The sequence below is a fragment of the Scyliorhinus torazame genome, chromosome 11, assembly GCF_047496885.1.
Source record: "Scyliorhinus torazame isolate Kashiwa2021f chromosome 11, sScyTor2.1, whole genome shotgun sequence".
Taxonomy (NCBI): Eukaryota; Metazoa; Chordata; class Chondrichthyes; order Carcharhiniformes; family Scyliorhinidae; genus Scyliorhinus; species Scyliorhinus torazame.
Window position 1 is genome coordinate 37238431 of NC_092717.1, and position 14536 is coordinate 37252966.

A 14536-nucleotide genomic window follows, 5' to 3' on the forward strand; every position below is an offset into this window, starting at 1 on the left:
TGCTGTGAAATGTAATAACATGAATTGGACAGAGAACGACCCTTCCCAGATGGCAAGGGCAGTCAGATTTTACTGGAAGGAGGGTGTAGGCCAAGAAGGAGGCTCAGTTACAAAGGTTAAGACTGAGTATGTAATGAAAAAGGATGATCTGCGATCCCAACAAGCGGCAGAAATGGTAGTTTACCAGCAGGAGCTCCAATATAATGACTTTGGGTGGGTGGATCAGCGAAGAGGAGGATGAGACAACAGTGCTATATTTCTATCACCCCCCAGTGGTGGACGTTAGACATTGAACAGCCACTATCACTGCATCACGTTACCCTGGCCTATGACAGAACTGGACGAAACAGGGAGTTGGAGGACAAATACCGGCCATTACTTGAGACCGAATGGCCAGTCAAGGTTACAGCCACAGTAACGGGAAAAGAAGGTACAGCCGATTTTGTTACAATATCACCACATTTATGGCCACAGTCAGCTTCGGTATGCCCTCATATTACACGTCAGGTCCATGACCAGTACCATGCCAGGGATATGGGGCGAATGGTCAGCATCTTACCGCAGCTCGTCAGAATAGGTATGAGATATACCTTTTGAACAATCCACGTCTGACATTTAAACACTGTACCACTATCAATCCAGCCTGTTTTCTTAGTGGTCCCCCTGTCCATGAAGACGCACCTGGCCACGACTGTTTAGCCTTGATTCAGGAAACTACCACAATAAGGGGCGATTTGAGTGACATTTCGTCAGAACAACCTGACATGATTATGTGTGGTCAAATATCCCACCGGGGTTTAGTTAATGACCTACTGCAGGCCCCCCTTCTGCCAGCGCAGATTTCCGTTATTAAATGCGCTGCCCACACGAATGGTACAACCCCAGTTGACGTTGGTAATGAACGAGCAGATCGTGCAGCGCGCACAGCCGCACAAATTCAGCAAGTGATGGTGCCTAAAATGTTAAGTCAGACTAAACGATCTACTATGAATGTGTCTGCTTCTGACAAGCCAATGCCAGACGTCATAAGGTTACAGGAGGACGCTCCTGAGAGTGATAAACAAATGTGGAAACGGTTAGGTTGTACATATGATTCTGTTTCCTCTTTATGGACCACGCCTGCACATCAGACTTGTATGTCTGATGTACTGGCTTTATGGGTCATCGAATGTGTACACTTTGCAACTCATTGTGGGGCTCGAGGGACTAGTGATTTGTTGCTGGACACTTGGTGGCACCCTAAAATGCAGGGGTTGGCCCAAAGTATCAGTAATCGGTGTTTGATTTGTCAGCAATATAACACCGGAAAAGGTATCCCTTGTGGGAAGGGGCAAACCCCGTTGCCCAGTGGTCCCTTTGAGACGCTCCAAATGGATTACATTGAGTTGGAAAGGTGTCAATGTTACAAATATGTTTTGGTCATTGTGGATGTGTTCAGCAGATGGGTCGAGGCGTATCCGACTATCTATAGTAAAGCTGCTCCTGTGGTTAAAGTCTTGATGAGGGAAATCATTCCCCGGTACGGTATACCAGCTCAGTTAAGTTCTGATAATGGGCCTCATTTTATTGGACAAATTAACAAGGAGTTTTGCTCCCAGTTGGGCAAACGCCAGCAGTTACACTGTGCTTACAGACTGCAGGCAGCCGGGGTGGTTGAGAGACACAATCAGACCCTCAAAACTAAATTGGCTAAATTAAGAGCAGACACGGGACTGACATGGCTTAAGTTGCTCCCCGTTGCCCTCTTCCAGCTGCGGGTTACACCTGCGGGACCAGCCCGGCTCTCTCGCGCCGAGATTCTTTATGGCAGGCCTCTTAGAATTCCTTGGAGCCTGCAGGTTCCCAGACGGGTTCAGTTTCATCAGATGACTGAAGAAATGACCACCTATGTTCTAGCCCTTACGCAAGTGCTCAAGGAACTCCATGGCCCAGTCCGTGCGGCTCACCAGCCATTGCCCCAGTACCTAGCTCACTTTCAGTCCAGCCCGGTAGTTATGTCATGGTCAAAAATTGGACTAGGAAGGGGTCGGAGCCGCGATGGGACGGGCCCTTCCAAGTTCTCCTTACCACCCCCACAGCAGTTAAAGTGGAGGGGCGAAGTGCTTGGTTCCACCTACATCACTGTAAATTGAGTCCATCTCCACTACTGTAAAAGGTCGGATACTAACCTGCCTCCCTTCTCCAGTGCTATTTTACAGGTGTGGAGCATGATGGAGTGGCTACGCATCGTCTGTCTGATATTTGGCCTCACTTCGCTTGGCGTGTTATTGGCGATGGACATGGAAAAGGGGAATATTATGTATCTGTGTAGCCCCAACCAATCTACAAGGATACATCACCTATGCAAAGGTGATGTTCTTCACTGCCCCCATATACGAGGACATGGTATCGACTCATGGAAGGTCATCAAAGTTAAGGAGAATGCGGGAGTCATGAAGCAGCTGCACCGGTCCCGGCGATGGGAAGGGAACATTATATGGACATTGCCTTGTTTTTGGAATACATGTAAATTTGATTTTGGATGTGTTAAAAGTGGTACAATAAAGGTAACATCAGGCTGTCAGAAGAGTGTAGGAAGAGACCATGAGAAAGAGAAAGGGACTAGAGAGAGGACGGGGCGTGTGAGAAGGGAAGTACAGCTAGAACGTAGGTTACCGGGAGATGCACTTAAGTTAATTAAAGGCCAAACTGAGGAAAACCCGGGTAGTATGAATCTCTTCTACCAGATTTACCACCGTCTGTATGGCCAGGGACGGGTTGTCTGCTACCCAAACCCCGCAGCTGTGTCTAGGTTATTTTCTGTTTCACCGCTTTGGGGCACTCCCCAAACGGTGGTTCATTGTCAGCGTTCCGAGCCATTGCCCGAGCAAGTCACTCTTCCTTACGATCCGGATTCAGCACCACCGGCTATTTGCCTTCCCCTTCCTCGGGGTAATCCCCACTCACAGTACGATAGGCTGCGACGGTGGAGGGCGTACATACCTAGCCACTTCACTCCCAATAGGGATTCCCGGTCGTACGAGAATTGCTTCAGCAGTGAAGGGTACGGCTGTTTGCTGGTAGAGGTGGACACAAATATAACATGTCTGTTTCCCACCTGTACGGACAGGAGGTGCCATATCACCCAGGCGTCTGGCCAATGCGTTTGTTATAACACCACTTGCATTCCATTGAACGCTGGCCTCCAGCTCCTTTGTGGCTGGGCGAATGTCTCTCATATCACTGTTGGGAATAGGGCTTTCTGCATTGCTGGGCGGCCCGAATGGGCATTTCAAAATTGGATAAACTGGGCTACTGGGAGGTCCTTACGCAACCGATTTGCTGATTGTGATGCTAGTCTCCACACGGAACAAGGATACTACTTTTTATTTAATGGTACGGCGACCAACGTTTTGTCACCCCATTTCCCCGCCGAATTGCTATTGGGACTCTAGTCCCTACCACAGTCCCCTGCCCTTCGGCGTGGAACCTGCATAATCAGTTAGCACGCCGGGCAGTCTCTGCTGAATTTTGCGAGAACTGGAAAAAACTTCAGGTTCTCGCACCCAACCGGGGCCACTCAGCCGGGTGGGGCATTCTGAGCGTATTGACACTGGGAGGTGTGGGGGGTTCCTTGGCTGTTAGTGATCGGAATTATTTTATTTGCGGCCTTACCATCTTGGGAAATGAAACCTTGGGAGCCCTCGGGGCAATAACTAAGGAGTTGTCTCAGCTACGGTTGTTTGCAATGCAGAACCGGTATGCTCTTGACTATCTTCTGGCCCGTGAGGGTGGGGTATGCGCCATAGTACAGGGCAAGTGGATCATGGGTGTTCAGGACTTGACCGCTAACATTACTACATTTATGGATCGCATACGGGATCACTTGGACGGGATGCAGGATCCTGACTCTTGGGGTAACTGGGGATCTGGAGGATGGAAGGACTGGTTGATAAATATGGCCATGTATCTAGTGGTAGCTATCGGCTGCATCTTTGTGGGCCTGGCCATCCTTAAATGTGTGACGGGTAGAATGCGGGGTGCACTGGATCAGATCACCGCCCCAATCACCGAGAAAAAAAATTTAACTGTTAAAATCCATGAGGGTGAAGCAGATGAAGGGGGGCTAAGACAGGAATTGGAAATGCAGCGACGGATCTTTTTAGATGAGGTACCGTAGCTATAGATTGGATAGTTCGGTTATCATGGAATGATAAAAGGAGGGAATGACGAATGTGATATAAAATAGTTACTTTAGAGTTACTAGTTAATGTAATGTAGAAATAAGCCACTTTGATTCTTGCAGTTAGGGACAAAGGAATTTGAGACCGCATGGAAAAAGCAGGAAGAGGTGTGTCTATGAGAGTGATGCTTCATTGATAGGGGACAGAGAAAGGGATTGGAAGTGAGCCAATCAGAATAGATCGAACAGGTCAGGAGGGACATAGGCTGACCTATGTCCGTCGAGTATGTGAAACTTGATACCATTTGAATTGATTTTGCAGAGATCCCTTTGTCTGTTAGTTCAGTCGTTTTCTGGAATGAAAGAGGCTGGATGTCTCTTACATTTCCGTAAGATGATTCAAGCTTGCAAGCTAAATAAATAACTTCTGTTTACGTGCGAATCCGTCTCAACTTTTATTGAGGCCAGACTGACAGAGAAAGAAATTTGGAGATCTACACACCTGCGAGGAAAAAAATCCGAAGTAAATCTGTAAAGAACACAGAAATATAGGACAAAGAGCCCATGTCGCCATGGTCTTGGTCATCTAACCCTGTAGTCAGAGAGAATTGTGCAGAAGTCCTGGTAAGATCAAACTGGTCAGCAGAAGTTTAAACTCTCCGCTGTAAGCATTTGTGCATATTAGGACTTCCCTCGGTTGCCGAGGCACAATACCGACGGAAGTTCTGTCGTTCGCCCTCTCCCTGTAACGGAAGTTTCCGAATGCTAAGTACTTCTTTGCACAAAAAATAATAAAACTTTCAGGTTAAAAATTACAGCCTAGAAACAAAGCCACATTCGGAATGTCTGAATAAAGGATTAATTTCGTATTGAAAATGTATTCTTTTTGCATAGCTATTTATCTTTCTGAATGATGGACAATCATGTCCTAACTCTTACCTTATAAAATAATGCTGATGGCTTTGAGCATGCTTGATGAGGTCAATGATTTGTAGATGACAATTGCGCTGGTTGTTTTATGTTTCATGCTGTCAGAGTAAATAGACATGACATTCACAATATTTCTGGTCGACATGCCTGACTGCAGCATGGCTAGTCCTTCAGGCAGAGCGTATCCCCAGGTCGATGAATACTGAACCTACTTCTCCAGTGTCTTGACGTTTGATGGGTAGAAATGCTAAATGCCCTTCTGTGAGCTTGAGATCACTCAGCACTCACGGGGGAAGCACATGTCAATCCCTTTGTTGTTGAAGAGCCAACCAGAAACAAAGCAAAGATGTTCATATACTTCCTGACAAGTCAATCAACATGGATCAATCATAGATCTGCAGGCAAGCTAGGAATAAACTGGTAATTCTGACATACAGAGCATCTTAACGAACGTAGCAAAAAGGATTGACAGGCAAGCTTGATGGACTGAGAAGGAGATAGAAAAAGATAGAGAGAGAGATAGACACATAAGCCAATCAATTCATCAGCCCATCAAAGATAGAAGAGAATTTCTTTGTACATTGAGACTATGGCTGGGATTTTCTGATCTTGTCATGGTGGGACCCACCGCAGGAGATTCAACCAAAAGTTCATTGACTTTCATTCGGGTAAAAAAAATCCCACCATATACCATCATTTCACTTTTATACTGTAGTAAATCCCTTTTGGTCAAAGGATTGGTTTCGACCAGGACACAGAGTTGAATTTTACGACCTCACTGTAGCTTTGCTTAGGCTTCCCTATTATGGCCAAATGATCTGATTCCTGTAAGCAAATATTACAAAGAACAAAGTAAAGTACAGCACAGGAACAGGCCCTTCGGTCCTCCAGGCCTGTGCCGACCATGCTGCACGTCTAAACTAAAATTTTCTACACTTCCTGGGTCCGTATCCCTCTATTCCCATCCTATTCATGTATTTGTCAAGATGACCCATAAATGTCACTATCGTCCATGCTTCCACCACCTCCTCCGGCAGCGAGTTCCAGGCACTCACTACCCTCTGTGTAAAAAAACTTGCCTCGTACATCTACTCTAAACCTTGCCCCTCTCACCTTAAACCTATGCCCCCTAGTAATTGACCCCTCTACCCTGGGGAAAAGTCTCTGACTATCCACTCTGTCTATGCCCCTCATAATTTTGTAGACCTCTATCAGGTCGCCCCTCAACCTTCTTCGTTCCAGTGAGAGCAAACCAAGTTTATTCAACCTCTCCTCATAGCTAATGCCCTCCATACCAGGCAACATCCAGGTAAATCTCTTCTGCACTCTCTCTAAAGCCTCCACATCCTCCTGGTAGTGTGGCGACCAGAATTGAACACTATACTCCAAGTGTGGCCTAACTAAAGTTCTATACAGCTGCAACATGACTTGCCAATTTTTATTCTCAATGCCCCGGCCAAAGAAGGCAAGCATGCCGTATGCCTTCTTGACTACCTTCTCCGCCTGTGTTGCCCCTTTCAGTGACCTGTGGACCTGTACACCAAGATCTCTCTGACTGTCAATAGTCTTGAGAGTTCTACCATTCGCTGTATATTCCCTACCTGCATTAGACCTTCCAAAATGCATCACCTCACATTTGTCCGAATTAAACTCCATCTGCCATGTCGCCGCCCAAGACTCCAAACGATCTAAATCCTGCTGTATCCTCTGACAGTCCTCATCGCTATCTGCAATTCCACCAACCTTTGTGTCGTCCGCAAACTTACTAATCAGACTAGTTGCATTTTCCTCCAAATCATTTATGTATACTACAAACAGCAAAGGTCCCAGCACTGATCCCTGCGGAACACCACTAGTCACAGCCCTCCAATCAGAAAAGCACCCTTCCTTTGCTACTCTCTGCCTTCGATGACATAGTCAGTTCTGTATCCATCTTGCCAGCTCACCTCTGATCCCATGTGACTTCACCTTTTGTACCAGTCTGCCATGAGGGACCTTGTCAAAGGCCTTACTGAAGTCCATATAGACAACATCCACTGCCCTACCTGCATCAATCATCTTTGTGACCTCCTCGAAAAACTCTATCAAATTCGTGAGACACGACCACCCCGTCACAAAACTGTGCTGCCTCTCGCTAATACAACCCCTTGCTTCCAAATGGGAGTAGATCTTGTCTCGAAGAATTCTCTCCAGTAATTTCCCTACCACTGACGTAAGGCTCACCGGCCTTTAGTTCCCTGGATTATCCTTGCTACCCTTCTTAAACAAAGGAACAACATTGGCTATTCTCCAGTCCCCCAGGACGTCACCTGAAGATAGTGAGGATCCAAAGATTTCTGTCAAGGCCTCAGCAATTTCCTCTCTAGCCTCCTTCAGTATTCTGGGGTAGATCCCATCAGGCCCTGGGGACTTATCCACCATAATATTTTTCAAGACGCCCAACACCTCGTCTTTTTGGATCTCAATGTGACCCAGGCTATCTACACACCCTTCGCCAGACTCAACATCCACCAGTTCCTTCTCTTTGGTGAATACTGATGCAAAGTATTAATTTAGTACCTCACCCATTTCCTCTGGCTCCACACACAGTTTCCCTCCCCTGTCCTTCAGTGGGTCAACCCTTTTCCTGGCTACCCTCTTTCTTTTTATGTATGTGTAAAAAGCCTTGGGATTTTCCTTAACCCTATCTGCCAATTACTTTTCGTGACCCCTTTTAGCTCTCCTGACCTCTTGCTTAAGTTCCTTCCTACTTTCCTTATATTCCACACAGGCTTAGTCGGTTCCCAGCCTTCTAGCCCTGACAATTGCCTCCTTTTTCTTTTTCGCGAGACCTACAATATCCCTCGTTATCCAAGGATCACAAAATTTGTCATATTTATCCTTCCTCACAGGAACATGCCGGTCCTGAATTCCTTTCAACTGACATTTGAAAGCCTCCCACATGTCAGATGTTGATTTACCCTCAAACATCTACCCCCAATCTATGTTCTTCAGTTCCCGTCTGATATTGTTCTAATCAGCCTTCCCCCAATTTAGCACATTCGCATGAGGACCACTCTTATCCTTGTCCACCAGCACTTTAAAACTTACTGAATTGTGGCCACTGTTCCCGAAATGCTCCCCTACTGAAACATCTACCACCTGGCTGGGCTCATTTCCCAATATCAGGTCCAGTACCGCCCCTTCCCTAGTTGGACTGTCTACATATTGTTTTAAGAAGCCCTCCTGGATGCTCTTTACAAACTCCGCCCCGTCTAAGCCCCCGGCACTGAGTGAGTCAATATTGGGGAAGTTAAAGTCTCCCATCACAACAACACTGTTGCTTTTACTCCTTTCCAAAATCTGTCTCCCTATCTGCTCCTCTATCCCCCGCTGGCTGTTGGGTGGCCTGTAGTAAACCCCTAACATTGTGACTGCACCCTTCTTATTCCTGATCTCTGCCCATATAGCCTCGCTGCCCTCAGGTGTCCTCCCGCAGTACAGCTGTGATATTCTCCCTAACCAGTAGCGCAACTTCTCCACCCCTTTTACCTCCCCCTCTATCCCGCCTGAAACATCTAAATCCTGGAATGTTTAGCTGCCAATCTCTGTAATGGCAACAACATCATGGGCGTCATTCTCCGACCCCCCGGCCGGGTCGGAGAATGGCCGTTGGCCGCCGTGAACCCCACCCCCGCCGAAGTCTCCGGTACCGGAGATTGGGCGGGGGCGGGAATCAGGCCGTGCCGGCTGGCGGGACCCCCCGCTGGATTCTCCGGCCCGGATGGGCCGAAGTCCCGCCCAGGAATTGCCTGTCCCGCCGACGTAAATCAAAGCTGGTATTTACCGGCGGGACCAGGCGGCGTGGGCGGGCTCCGGGGTCCTGGGGGGGGCACGGGGCGATCTGACCCCGGAGGGTGCCCCCACGGTGGCCTGGCCCGCGATCGGGGCCCACCGATCCACGGGCGGGCCTGTGCCGTGGGGGCACTCTTTCCCTTCCGCCTCCGCTACGGCCTCCACCATGGCGGAGGCGGAAGAGACTCTCCCCACTGCGCATGCGCGGGAAACTGACAGCGGCCGCTGACGCTCCCGCGCATGCGCCGGGAAACTGACAGCGGCCGCTGACGCTCCCGCGCATGCGCCGCATTTCCGCGCCAGCTGGCGGGGCAACAAACGCCATTTCCGCCAGCTGGCGGGGCGGGAATCCCTCCGGCGTCGGCCTAGCCCCTCAATGTTGGGGCTAGGCCGCCAAAGATGCGGAGCATTCCGCACCTTTGGGCCGGCGCGATGCCCGTCTGATTGGCGCCGTCTTTGGCGCCAGTCGGCGGACATCCCGCCGTTGGGGGAGAATTTCGCCCCATAGTTCCAAATACTAATCCAAGCTCTAAGTTCATCTGCCTTATCCGTAATACTTCTTGCATTAAAACATATGCACTTCAGGCCACCAGACCCGCTGTTTTCAGCAACTTTTCCCTGTCTGCTCTGCCTCAGAGCCATAGTGGCCCTATTTCCTAGTTCTCCCTCAGTTTTTTCACCTTTTGACCTATTGCTCCGGTGCCCACCCCCCTGCCATACTAGTTTAAACCCTCCCTTCTGACGCTAGCAAACCTCGCGGCCAGGATATTTATGCCTCTGCAGTTTAGATGCAACCCGTCCTTCTTATAGAGGTCACATCTGCCCCGGAAGAGCTCCCAGTGGTCCAGATAACTGAAACCCACCCTCCTACACCAGCTGTTTAGCCACGTGTTTAGCTGCTCTATCTTCCTATTTGTAGCCTCACTGGCACGTGGCGCACGGAGTAATCCTGAGATTACAATCCTTGAGGTCCTGTCTTTTAACTTTCTGCCTCGCTCCCTGAACGTCTGCTGCAGGACCTCATCCCCCTTCCTGCCTATGTCATTAGTACCAATATGTACCATGACCACTGCCTGTTTGCCCTCCGCTTCAGGATGCCGCTACCCGTTCTGAGACATCCTGGATCCTGGCACCAGGGAGGCAACATACCATCCTGGAGTTTCTTTCACGTCCACAGAAGCGCCTATCAGTGCCCCTGACTATAGAGGCCCCTATGACTATTGCTCTTCTGCGCTTTGACCCTCCCTGCTGAACATCAGAGTCAGCCGTGATGCCACTGCTCTGGCTGCTGCTGTTTTCCCCTGATAGGCTATTCCCCTCGACAGTATCCAAAGGGTATACCTGTTCGAGAAGGGGACAACCACAGGGGATTCCTGCACTGACTGCCTGCCCCTTCTGGTGGTCACTCATTTCTGCCTGCACCTTGGGTGTGACCACATTTATATAACTGCTATCTATGACGCTTTCCGCCACCTGCATGCTCCTAAGTGCATCCAACTGCTGCTCCATCCAAACCATGCAGTCTGTGAGGAGCTCCAGTTGGGTGCACTTTGGTCAATCAATTTGCTGGGACTAATGGCTAGCTGAAGGACTAAAGCTGAATTAGCAAATGCTAGTTATAGCAGCCTGGGTTTTGCGTAAGGCTGATGTTATCTTAAAGTGTTGATGGGGAATCTGAGGCAGGTGGTTCAAAACCTTTTATTTCTCTGTGTGGCACCAAATGCTAAAAGCTGCAAGAGATGCCTGAATCATTATTTCTCCCAGTCTAAGGAGGCACAAATAGGGAAAGCTGACGACCAGACAAGTGAAGGCATGCTGCTTAGACATATGGACAATCCCAGCAGTGACTGCTCCCCCAGTAGAGATTAACATCCGTGCCGAGTGGAACAAGCCAATGAAATCTTTCACATTTTTATGATGCGATGCAGGGTTATCACTTTTGTTAGTGATGCAAGCTCGTTTCTTTAACTTTGCTAACATGCACAATATTACCCATCACTTCATGATGGGGAAAGGGAATTGAATAATTACCTGAGGAGAAAGAGCTTTGCTGGGCTGCAGGGAAAAGGCAGGGGAGTGGGGTGAGCTGAATACCTCTTACAGGCAACTGGTATGGATGTGATGGGCCAAATGGTCTCCTTCTGTGCCGTAACCATTCAATGATCCTATGGGTCTACATAGAATGATAGAATTCACAGTGCAGAAGGAGGCCACCCGGCCCATCGAGTCCGCACCGGCCCTTATAAAGAGCACCCTACTGAAGCCCACATATCTACCCTATCCCCGCAACCCAGTAACCCCCACTTAGCGTTCTCCAAGGCGGCCTTCAGGACGCGCAGCAACGCAGAATCGCCGACCAGAAGCTTGTAGCCAAGTTCCGCACACATGAGTGCAGCCTCAACCGGGACCTGGGATTCATGTCGCATTACATTCATCCCCCACCATCTGGCCTGCGAAATCTTACCAACTGTCCTGGCTTGACATAATTCACACCTCTTTAACCTGGGGTTACCCCATCTCTGGATCTGTAAAGATTTAATCACCTGCTAATGCTCGCATTCCAAGCATTGTCTGGCACCTTTGAATCTGTCTATATATATGTTTCTGGAACATACCTCTTCATTTACCTGAGGAAGGAGCAGCGCTCCGAAAGCTCGTGACATCGAAACAAACCTGTTGGACTTTAACCTGGTGTTGTAAGACTTCTTACTGTGCTCACCCCAGTCCAACGTCGGCATCTCCACATCAACATTTTTTGGACACTAAGGGCAATTTATCATGGCCAATCCACCTAACCCGCACATCTTTGGGCTGTGGGAGGAAACCGGAGCACCCGGAGGAAACCCACGCAGACACGGGGAGGGCGTGCAGACTCCGCACAGTCAGTGACCCAGCCGGGAATCGAACCTGGGACCCTGAAGCAACTGTGCTAACCACTATGCTACCATGCTGCCCTGATACCGTACATGATATGAGACAGTCGGCTAATGTTTCCTGCTTTGAAAACACTTTCAGCTGTTGATGCTTTTCTGCTAGCATCACTGAACCATGAGGCCTCCCAGTGCCTCCCTTCCACCCTTGTCCCTGCAGATTCCCTTTCCTTCTGCAGATGTCCTGGTTACTCTCATGATACTAAGTGCTTTAAACAGGGCACCAGCACCTGCCATGGCTTGACCTCTCTGCCCACCTCCAGCTTCATAGCAGATGACCTTTGAGTAGCTGTCTGACCAGAAAAGCACCTGCAGCTCCAATCCTGACAGCAAGACCTGAGGCCTAGCTGCAAAATTCAGCCCAAAGAGTTGAAAATTCCACTCCAAATTTATTTTTGATCATTGTGCAGTGAAACCCCCGCTATTAAAATATTGGTGTAATTATCAGACAGACCGACAGGCAGTTATAAATCAATTATACATTTTTTTTTGTGCTTGAGAGGCTCCCACCTTCTTTTAAAAAGGGAACTGAAACCTTGTGGTTACACCTTCATTCTCAAAATTCCACAGCCTCCTCTTGGTCTTCCAGTAGAAGGGATTGGGATGATTCAACAATTGGGATTGTTGGAGATGGAATTGTTAAAGGGCGCTTTAATAGAGATGTTCAGAACGATGAGTAGTTTTGTCAGAATAAATAGGAAGACCTGTTTCAATGGGCAGGAGAGTTTGTGACCGCGGATTTAAGATCACTGGCAAAACAAAACCGAAATGGGACGAGAAGAATTCTTTCTTTATGCTGAAAGCTGTTAAGATTTGAAAAGTACTGACTGTAATGGTGGAGGAAGCAGGTTTAATAGTAACATTTAAGTGGAGCTGGGTGTGGACTTGGACATGAAGAATCTCAAAGCAATGAGGAAAGTGCAGGAGACTGAGACAAATTGGACAGCTTCTTCCAAGAGCTGGCACAGAGACGATGAGCCGAATGGCTTATAACTGTGCTGTATGGTTCTCTGATAACTCATGAGCAGATTCAGCTGGAACGTGGGGTGGAGAGGAAGAGGCTGAATGAAGCCCAGTAGAATTTTAGGATTATCAACCTTCCCATTAACATAGAGAATCCTGAGGCACTTGACTGACATTAATTACAGAGAGTACCTTGAACGGGCTCCATTGCAAATAACATAAATATATGCCAGTAGTCAGAGCCTTCTGCTTCATAATGTTCTAATCGGTGCAATGTGAATCAATCACACAACCCTGGGCAGCAAAATGATCACATAATGGGATCCCAGTAGAATAATTATCAGGCATATAACTGCAACATGGAATAATCACAGCACAGTACAAAAATACACTGGGGCAAATTTCCATGGCACTCTCCCCGTCCATCTTCAGTAGCTTCAGTGTGACTGATGCGGAGGCCTCACAAACAAGTCAAAAGCCTGTCGAATATTGTAATTCCTCAATTCAGGGAAAAAAACAAAGCATTGTGGAGGAATGCAGATTTAGTCTGTCGTTCTAAAAAGAAAGTTTTGATGTTCTATAAGAAAAGATTAAACTCTCTACATCAGTAAAGTGTTGCTTCTTTGTTCCCAGGTGGCATTTTGTACAGCACTACATCCTCAGGAATATAATTTTACATAGCAGCTTTCAGATCTGCTTTGTCAGAAGTAGTTTCGGAAACCATTAATCTTTATTACACTTACTCTCCCAAAAGACCATGGGAAACTCCGATCCATCTATCCAAGTCTTCACAAATAGATTTAAGCATGTTTGAATAAGCAGTGTTGGATCAACTAAACAGATCAATTAAAATATTTGCACTGACACAGTGCAAATATTTGCAGTGACACAGTGCACTGATACAGTTGAGACCAATTAAAGTGATAACTACCCTTAATATTATAAATCATTCACTTGTGCATTTAGTTTGAAAAATATGGAAGGATTTCTTTTGTTGCACTAATTATAATACGGAGAGCTTTAAATTGGATCAATGACACACAGTAGTTCCACACATTTATGTTCAACACTTTCTGACACAAGAACATAAATATTGAAGAAATGGAAGCATGATTTGGTCATGTGACCCCTAAAGCTGTCCACCATTTATTAAGACCATGTCTGATCTTCAGTTTCAACTGCACTTTTCCACCTGTTCCTCATATCCTTTTGATGACCTTAATTAGAACAATAAAATCTTTCGATCTCAGCCTCGATTGTGCTCAATGACTGAACATCCACAGCTCCCTGGGGTAGCGAATTCCAAAGCTTCAGAGGCATCTAAGTGAAAAAATGTCTTCTCATTTCAGTCCAAATGGATTTTCACTTATTCTGAGATCTTGCCTGCAAATTCCAGACTCTCTAGCCTGGACAATCAGCCTTCTAGCATCGACTATCAAGTGGAGATTGATGTGTTGGGTATGCCGGGTCTGCGAGGACTGTGTTTACTGCAGCAGTGAGACAGGCTTCCAACACTTGAAGAAAAGCAACTCGATTTTATTGAACTCTTAACTATCATACATACTTTAAGTGTGGGTTGACACTATGCTGACTGACTGGAGACCTGAGGCTAACCTGACCAGACTATCTTACTACCACATGGTGTATGTTCTAGTTGCTGCTCATGGGCTCTGACGGTCTCAGAGGCTGGATCCCAAGTGAGCGGGAAAACTAGTGC